The following is an 8,697-nucleotide window of genomic DNA, read 5'->3' on the forward strand; positions in this document are numbered from 1 at the left end:
TCTGTCATGGGATAAGATGCTATTTTATGAAATCATTCAAAAATCACTTTCATCATTTTTCGGGCTTTTCAGGCGGGGCCGGATCACAATGTCTGAGGCCGCTAGGTCGCGTTTTTTTTGCCAAATAACGTCCTAAAGTTTGGATGTGTCATAATATCTTATGTGCCATCTTTCCTTGGAATCCGTGGCGTATTTGTATGTTCGCACGTTATGCCACGGAAAAAGCGCCATGGAGTGCTACACTTTCACAGACCCCCTCGCCACTAAACGATGGTCGTCATATTTGAATAACCCCGAACATAGATAGCGTTGACATCAACAACCATGCGCCTCCATCCATGCTTCAGAATCTCCTGGGAAACACTTGGCCGATAATATAATCACCAGAAAACATTAAATGCAAGCAACAAAACCAAAGGCTGCCAATTTTCATAGGGAAATTGAAAGATTTTCCGTGGGTTTGCCCGGACCATTTTATATCATCTCGGCATTTTGGACTCAGTTCCCCTAAACTGACGGCCACTCATTCGAAATCTTCATGTCTTTCAAATATATGCCTGTAATACACGTCATATAAAATCTACATATATTTCTGCTAATGTTTAGTTTTTTCTCGTCATATAACTAACTGGCTTTTTTATTTTCTTTATAGGTAAGTGCGATACGGAAATGGCTGTTGGAAAATTTATACTTTCTCCATATTTTCCGAAAGTAAGTGAAAGATGTTGATGTTTTTATTTCGTTTTTTTAATGTAAGTTGGTTTTAATTCTTTAAGTTTCATAGATGGTAGTACAATTTTTCGCAAGTTCCATTCAAGCTTATCCTACGTTTAGACACCCCTGGATGATGCGCTCTGAAGCTGCTGTCTGCACGTTGTCGTTGGCGGCAGATTCAGTCGTTTTAATTTTAAATGCTCTCTTTGTATCCTGCACACACATGTGTGTACTTACGCTCTTTATACGCCCGCTTGTCGTCACCATCATCGTTGTCGTCGCTGATGTTCTATAGCTGCACAGGGTCGTCTCATATCGTCTCGTCGCGGTCGCAAATCAGACTCATTTGCAACAAAGAAAAGCATACTTTCGGAGCTTGAGCCATTAGCAGCGCCACTTGAGGAAATTGTGCTGCTGCTTTCAAGAGGGAACCCCAACAACAGCTTACTATCCCTTTCAAACCGCTTCCAGTTCACGGGTGGTGATAAAGGGCACTGGTGGAAACATCAAACGCCGTCTGGGACTGTAAGGGTTATGGAAGATCTGCCGGAGCGGAGTCCTCACCCGAAAGAACGCAGCAAAATATAAAATAAAAATAAAAATGGAATGTGCGTTTGCTCCGGTGGTTTTCCAATTGAAACCGCTCGGAGCCAGAGAGCATAAGCTGAAACCATCGTTGGAGTGTTCTGCTATGCAGAACCGACCGACATGCACTGCTCTGTGTGCGCGCATAAACATAGAAATTAATGTTTTTCGGAACGCGATGGGCAAATGGGCGGATGGAGGATGTTGCACAGATTCACCCGAACAGACGTGCAGAGCGGCATCGGTGGTAGTCGAATGGGTCTGGATCGGCAGATTTTGGTCTTTGCCACTCGGCTCGGCTCTGTGGTCGTCCATCCAACTCTGAGGTTCATTCAGATTTGCTTGCTCTGGCTGCCACAAATGGGATAAAAACTCGAACGAGAGATGCAAATGTGCGGAAAACTCATGACGGCTGATAATAATTGAGGATTGGGAAATGTTTTTAATTTCATTTCCTTTTCCCCATTTATAATTGATATTTCCACTTTGGTGGATTGCGACTAGTCGAGGGTGGGAGTGGGAGTCGAGATTATGCTGGTTAAGAGTGATTTCATGCTTGATGGGTTTTGTTTAAGGTGTGTCAATGGTAATGCAAATGCGACCTTATTGGATAGAATTTTGAAGCTTGTCAGATTGGCATGCCTAATCGTATTTAACACGGGAGCGGTCGCGTTGTGTACTGAGTACATGCATCATGATAAAAGCACACTTGTGCTAATTTCGACTTACCTACTTTCAGTCCTGAGCGATCTCCACGGTGGTGGAGAGGGCCGAATTGAAAGATCCCCATCCTGCGTGATTGCCAGCCATCGCCTTGACCTGTGTGGCCAGGTAAACTTTCTGTCGACTTCCTTTATTTCCTTGTTAAGGCTGCGCCGCCATGGATCTCTAGGTGTGTCTCTGCTGCGATGTTCTGCTGGGATTCAATCTTACGCTTGCTTGCAGATTTCGTTCCCACCTTTGCGTAGAGTGTGGCCGACCCACTTCCACTTTTGTTCCCGAATTTCTGTCGCTTGCAGCGAAGACTTGCAGCCGTTGAGTGTTCTCCACTGATACACACCAAGTTTCACTGGCGTACAGCACGTCCGAGTTGAAAATTCGGATTTGGTGCGTCGTCTAATCTGTATAGTTTTCCATACATTTCTTAAACTTGCAAAGGCAGCCCCCGCCTTCTTGATCCGTGCACCTATGTCGATCTTGGTGCTACCATCCTAGGATAGGATACGACAACTAGTCAGCCCAAAAGAGACCAATTTGGGGACCAATAATCTTAGCAACGCGGAAAAACAAGACAGCAAGCTGTGAAATTAGACAGAGAAGTTGCAGGTGTCACATCCTATCCTAGCTACCATCGACCGCCATTTGGCTACCAAAATATTGGAAGCTTAAAACATACTACTGTGAAACTGGAAGGGCTGACCGTGTTCACATCCAACGATGTGGTCCTGTTGACGTTGATGGTGAGTCCTGCCACCGAGAAGAGATCGGCAAGATCATCGAGCATGCTCTGCATATCAGAGCGCCGTTGAGCTAATGTCGAATTCGTTTATTCCTGACGGTGCACTGCACCGGTGTAGCAATTGACACCGGAAAAACAAACGGTTTCGGTGCAATTTGTTGACAGCTTATGATGGTATTAGTAAGAGCGCGTGAGAGCGTCAATGAAAACAATAAAGGATATCAAAAATATACACCTTATAAAGGTTCTCATGATTTCCGTGATGAACAAAATTATTTTTATTTATTTTTTTATTGTTACTTGCTATATCCAATTTAACAATTTTAAAAGTTTTCAGTAATCCACCTGAACATGGTAAACTTGTAATAATAAATGTTACTTAAAAATTGTTATCCAATGTTTTAACACTCCTACATTATTTATCTTCTTCAAATTATTGTAATATCAGAACTTTTCAATTAAAAGCAACTTTTTAGAATTTAACAATTTCTTTTGCCCAATGAAAAAGGATACTAACATACAATCGTAAACGATCTACGTGCACAATTTTAACACAAAAAATGTTAAAGCAGTTCAATAGAAAACGTTTAGCTACAACGTAAAAAGAAAAATAAATAAATGCTTTTTAGAACATAACGTTATTGAAACGCAACTCATATTAAAAACGCTTTAAGCATCCTTTAGTGCAATTTGTTTGACTTTGAATGTAATTCAAAAATTCAATATTTGTTGTGAGAAAAAAATAACATTTACGGTTTTTGAAACTGTTTGTACCTACAAAATGTTACTTCAGTAATATTTCAGTCCAATGCTCCACATATTTGCGATAATCAAAAATAGTAATGGGAAAAATATACGCGTTGAATCAACTCTTTGAAATTTCATGTTACCGATAAACTTTGGAGATTCCTCAGAAATTGATTGAAAGACGTGATAACACTAGTTTACAGCATTTTTGAACTCGGTAAGCTGATGATCATTTTTGGTGTAGAATCATGCCCTGACTTCGAAAACGCGAAAGAAAAAAATTACAGTAGAGCGGAAATTTTTTCGACTTTCCATACAAGGTTGATGATTTGAAATCAATTTTTGTTCTATTTTTAAGCAAAGTCGCTCACTTCAAACATTTCGTTCTTCGTCATCAATGCTCCGATTGAGCTGAAATTTTTACTGTAACTCGCCTACATATGATATGTCAAATAAACGTCGAGAGATAATTTTGAGGTTGGTTTTTTCTTATTGAAAAAAATACATTTCTTCAAAAAATTTTGGGAATTTTGCTAAAATTTAAGAAGATCGTCCCTAAAACTCGCCAATATCTTGAATTTCATTAATCTGACGCAAAACCTGTATTCAGATGATCGAATGGTATTGGATTCAGCTTTCAATTTATGGAAAAAGATTTGAAATTGGTTGAACAAAACGCAATATATTTGAATTTTAGTAAATTACATATTTTGAAAAGTTGCAAATCTCGATATTAAGCTAAAACTCAAAAACTGTTCTACTTAAAATTTTTTGAAGGTCGGTTTCGAAATCAGCACTAAATTGTGCTTCAAAAACTTCGTTCGTTGACAGAAGTTCACGACTTTCGTTTTATTTTGTAAACTTGTGTAATCATCGATCAAGTTTAAATAATTTTTAAACGCACAGATTTGCCGTTAAATGAATATCCAAGAAAACTTTTTACCTAATGCCGAAGAGAAAATCATCGTTCATACCAAAACAAAACCACGATACAAGTTCAGCGATATGCATGTATTGGTAAAACTAGCTTTGTCCCTGCTACACCGTGCTCAAACTGGGTGTATCATTTTCTTGCACCGGTGCCAATCGGGTGTCAAAACAGAACAGTACCTGCGAATAAACGAACGGTTTCGGTGCAAGTTTGCTACACCCGGTGGCAAAGCGGTGCAGGCGGTGCAAATAAACGAATTCGACATAAGAGAGCAACGTCATCAACCAGTTCGAAGTCATTTAGGTGTTCCATGGTAATGGGCTGCCGACGCTACCCACGAATTGATTCACGTTCAATCGCACCTACCAGGATCTCCTCGGGGAATAAAATGTAAACGACTCATAAAAAAGTGATCATTTTCCATAACAAAATCATAAATTGCCATTAAAGAAGTAGGGGTGGGAGCAACAATAAACTACAAAATTTCCATGAAGAAATCAAAAAGTGAATAAATAGGCGGCAGAAAGCCGCCGAAGTTTCTGAAATCCGACACGCCGTAACAGCGTCGATTCGGTTCTAGGCAATCCACAGATCCAAGAATATGCCCGGTATAATGCGAACAGAGATGTTATCAGGCACACTCTTGCGCCTAAGGGCTCCCCAACTGTTTTCGTAATTGAGACGGTCGAAAACTTTTTCGTAATCAATGAACACCAGGTAGAGAGACTCTTGGAATTCATTGATTTGCTCCAAGGTGTTATGGTTCACACAGGATCGTCCAGCACGGAATCCTGCTTGCTGCCGCCGGAGAGTTGCGTCAATCTTCTCCTGTATTCGGTAAAGGATCACTTTGCAGAGGACTTTGCGAACATTGCACAGCATTATGATACCCCGCCAATTATCGCATACAGTCAGGTCACCATTTTTGGGCACCTTTACTAACATGCCTTGCATCCAGTCGACCAGAAATAATTGATGCAGTAATTGTGCAGGTACTACGGGGTCAGCTTTGAGCATCCCGGCTGATATGCGATCGACCTCCTGGGCCTTGTTCGAATTCATGCTACGGATGGTTGTTTCTATCTCCTGCAATGATGGAGCTTCGGTGTTGACACGGTAAGGGTAATGCTTCGAACCCTTGGTGGACCATGCTGAGGTGTTGGTGGCTTGGCCGACACTTGGAAAAGGTTTCCAAAGAGCTCATACCAGCGATGCTGAAAGGCATACAGGAAGGATCTTAGAAGATTTTTTAAACAAATTCTTGGAGATATATCTTTTAGATTTATTAGAGCATTGAGTAGTAATCACTTGGTGATTTACTGAAACAGCTCCAAATGAGGAAATTAGGAATTGCTGAATCTTCAAAAGATTCACCAGTGGAACTCTTATTTGGAACCTGGTTAAATATCTGATTTAATTCCTGAAGAAAATTATGCAATATCAAATATGTTACTCTATTGTGGAATTTTTTTAAGAAATTACTGAAAAATTAGGCCGGGGGAATCTCAGAATATTTTTTTAGAGATAAGAAATATTCCGAAAATTTCTTGAGGAACCTTTATGTAACTTTGGCGAATCCAATGAAGAAACACTGTGCTGGTTTAATGGTAAAACTCGCACTTGCGCAAAATATGAGTATATTGACAAAAAAAAATCAAAATCATACATTTTCAATAAGTTTCATACATGGAGCATACAGATCAATTAGTACAAGAGCGTCGTAGAGTGAGATAATTTTGTACTAGATAATGCACAATTATTTAGGAGTTCCTCAAAGTACTAATTCTACCTTTCAAATATCTTATGTTGGTTCGGCAAAATGTCCGGATGTAAGATTTCAACTAAATTTGGTCACCACTGTATAAAAAGAGCTACTTATCTTGGACGTATAGAGCGTAGTTTCCAACTTGTTTATGGAGTTATGTTGGAATAACAAGAATTTTGCGTGACATTTCTTATCACCGACTGGACTGAAAACTTAATGCGAATAAAGCGTACGATCACTACTGACCGAACCATATTATCACGCAGCGTGCCGACCATGTCGCCAAAACGAAATATGTACATATGTTCGCCCTTCGCCAAGTGTTGATAACGCACACTCCATGGTGACCTTAACATTTTGAGACGAGGGGCTGTACGCAGATTCGCATAAAATGAATGTATTTCATTCAAAAATATAACTAGAGTACCGTAAACCGGGGTCAAATTGATCTTCGGGTCGAAATTGATCACACGTTTTTCGGTTAGGTTTAGCATATTTTAAGTAATTTCCTTTCAACTATCGTTCAGTTAACCGCTACTAAACGATATTTGCTTGGAAACTATTTGAAGAATGTTATATCTAACAGAAAATCGTCTGATCATATTCGACCCGGAGATCAATTTGACCCCGGTTTACGGTACTAGCTATAAATCAAGCCTTCTCAGCAAAGTCAGTCTTCCAAGCCGATTCCCAGAACCTGTACGTAATTCTTCAGACAATCCCAATAGGAAATACCAGTTGTGCTCTTGCAGTTTAAAATTTATGACGGCATTCGACTATGCAGTGGCTTTTCCTTAAACGATTCTATGTTGTACTCCTCTTCAATATAAATATGAACCAGTTGTGCAAACACCGTACCGCCGAGGAAAAGCGTAGCGTAAGGCAAAATATTGATAAGACCTCGCAAGCTTCTGCTGCCGCGATATGGCGGCACAGTTGTTTATACATAAAACCGTTTTGTTCTGTTCCTTGTCGAATGGTGTGGTGGGGAGTTGCTATCAGGATGTGGTGAATGGTGCGACCGCACTGCTGAACGGTGACCGACGGTAACGCTGGGTTATTTTGAACTTAGGGAATGGGGAGTTTTGGGGAATGAGGAAAAATAGTTTAAAAACTGCAGACTCTGACGGAAACACTCGTCTTGTGTGCCATAGGTGTCGAACCTTTATCTTTTCCAAATGCTTCTCGATGTAGCAGTTGTTTTTATTTCCTATTTACATGAACACAATTCTTCTCTGATATTTTCTTGGCTTCTTTTACAAACTTTTTGATACTATCCTGAATATTTCCCGATTCTTAGTAGGTACTTGTTACTTGATGGGTTTACTTCCTGATTTTGGCAACGTTCTTCTTATCCGTCACCTTCTGATACTTACCTTACCAATCAGGCTAAGGCCGGGGTGGCCTCTGCTGTACATAGTAGCCTCCTCCATTCCACTCGGTCCATGGCAGTTTGTCTCCAGTTCCGCACTCTGCGTAGGGTCCGCAGATCGTCCTCCACTCAAGGTTGCAACCATTCATTTGCAAAGATTTACATTCATTTGCTATTATCTCAGTTCAGAAGCATGCTATCGAAAAACAATGTATGGATGAATTTAACCTTGTAGTTTTATCTGAAAGTTTGCCGAATATCATTGGGGTCGCAAACGTATACCAAAGTCGTGAGCGAGCTGTGAAGGCAACTTTCCACAGCGTGAATGAAATTTACATTCACCGCGTGAAGAGTTGCCTTCACAGCTCGTTCACGACTTTGGTATACGTTTGCGACCCCAATGATATTCGGCAAACTTTCAGATAAAACTACAAGGTTAAATTCATCCATACATTGTTTTTCGATAGCATGCTTCTGAACTGAGATAATAGTAAATGAATGTAAATCTTTGCAAATGAATGGTCGCAACCTTGCCTCCACTTATTCGACCCACCTAGATCGCTGCGCTCCACGTTTTCTTGTACCGGTCGAATGACTCTCGTGCCAGTTCTGTTCAACGTCCCAACCAACACTGGGACGACCACGCTGATGGGGCTACCACCTTGGATCTAGCTGGGCGTGGTGCAGCGTTTCTTATTCAGCCGCTGGATGCCAGAACAGACGCTGTTTGAGCTGCACCTCCTTGGTGAACAGACGCTCGGGTCGTACCTCCTCAATCTAGCTGAAGTCAGAAGGACAACAGTGCCCAGGCTGCACTATCAGCTAAGCACACAACTCTTAGCTGGCGGTCTTTGTCATCGTTTGATCCGTGGAAGCATGAGGTAGGAACGTGTGAGGATCAGAGCTATGTTAGACGCTCTCCATTTTGGGTGCATTCATGGATACTTTCGGGTACTTTTGTATGAAAAATAGATGCTGCTGATGGCCATCTCTCTAGCTGCAGTAAAGGTCACTAGTTTCAGGCCGTTGTCATTAGCATCGGGGTGAAGGCTCTCCTCATCAATGATTGGACGGAAAAAGCCCTCTCCACCAACCCCACCGTTGGCGTCATGGATAACAATTTT

The 8,697-nt window shown here is 41.0% G+C and overlaps 1 long non-coding RNA gene across 1 annotated transcript; it reads right to left on the reverse strand.

Annotated features, from left to right (window-relative positions):
• Positions 1–742: 742 nt before the first annotated feature.
• Positions 743–7,892, reverse strand: LOC134291148 (uncharacterized). The gene is made up of 2 exons (XR_009998935.1): positions 4,700–7,892; positions 743–2,829 (listed from the first exon to the last, which is right to left on the reverse strand). It is a non-coding gene; the product is annotated as an uncharacterized LOC134291148 (long non-coding RNA).
• Positions 7,893–8,697: the final 805 nt, after the last annotated feature.

This window comes from Aedes albopictus, chromosome 3 (assembly GCF_035046485.1).
Source record: "Aedes albopictus strain Foshan chromosome 3, AalbF5, whole genome shotgun sequence".
NCBI lineage: Eukaryota > Metazoa > Arthropoda > Insecta > Diptera > Culicidae > Aedes > Aedes albopictus.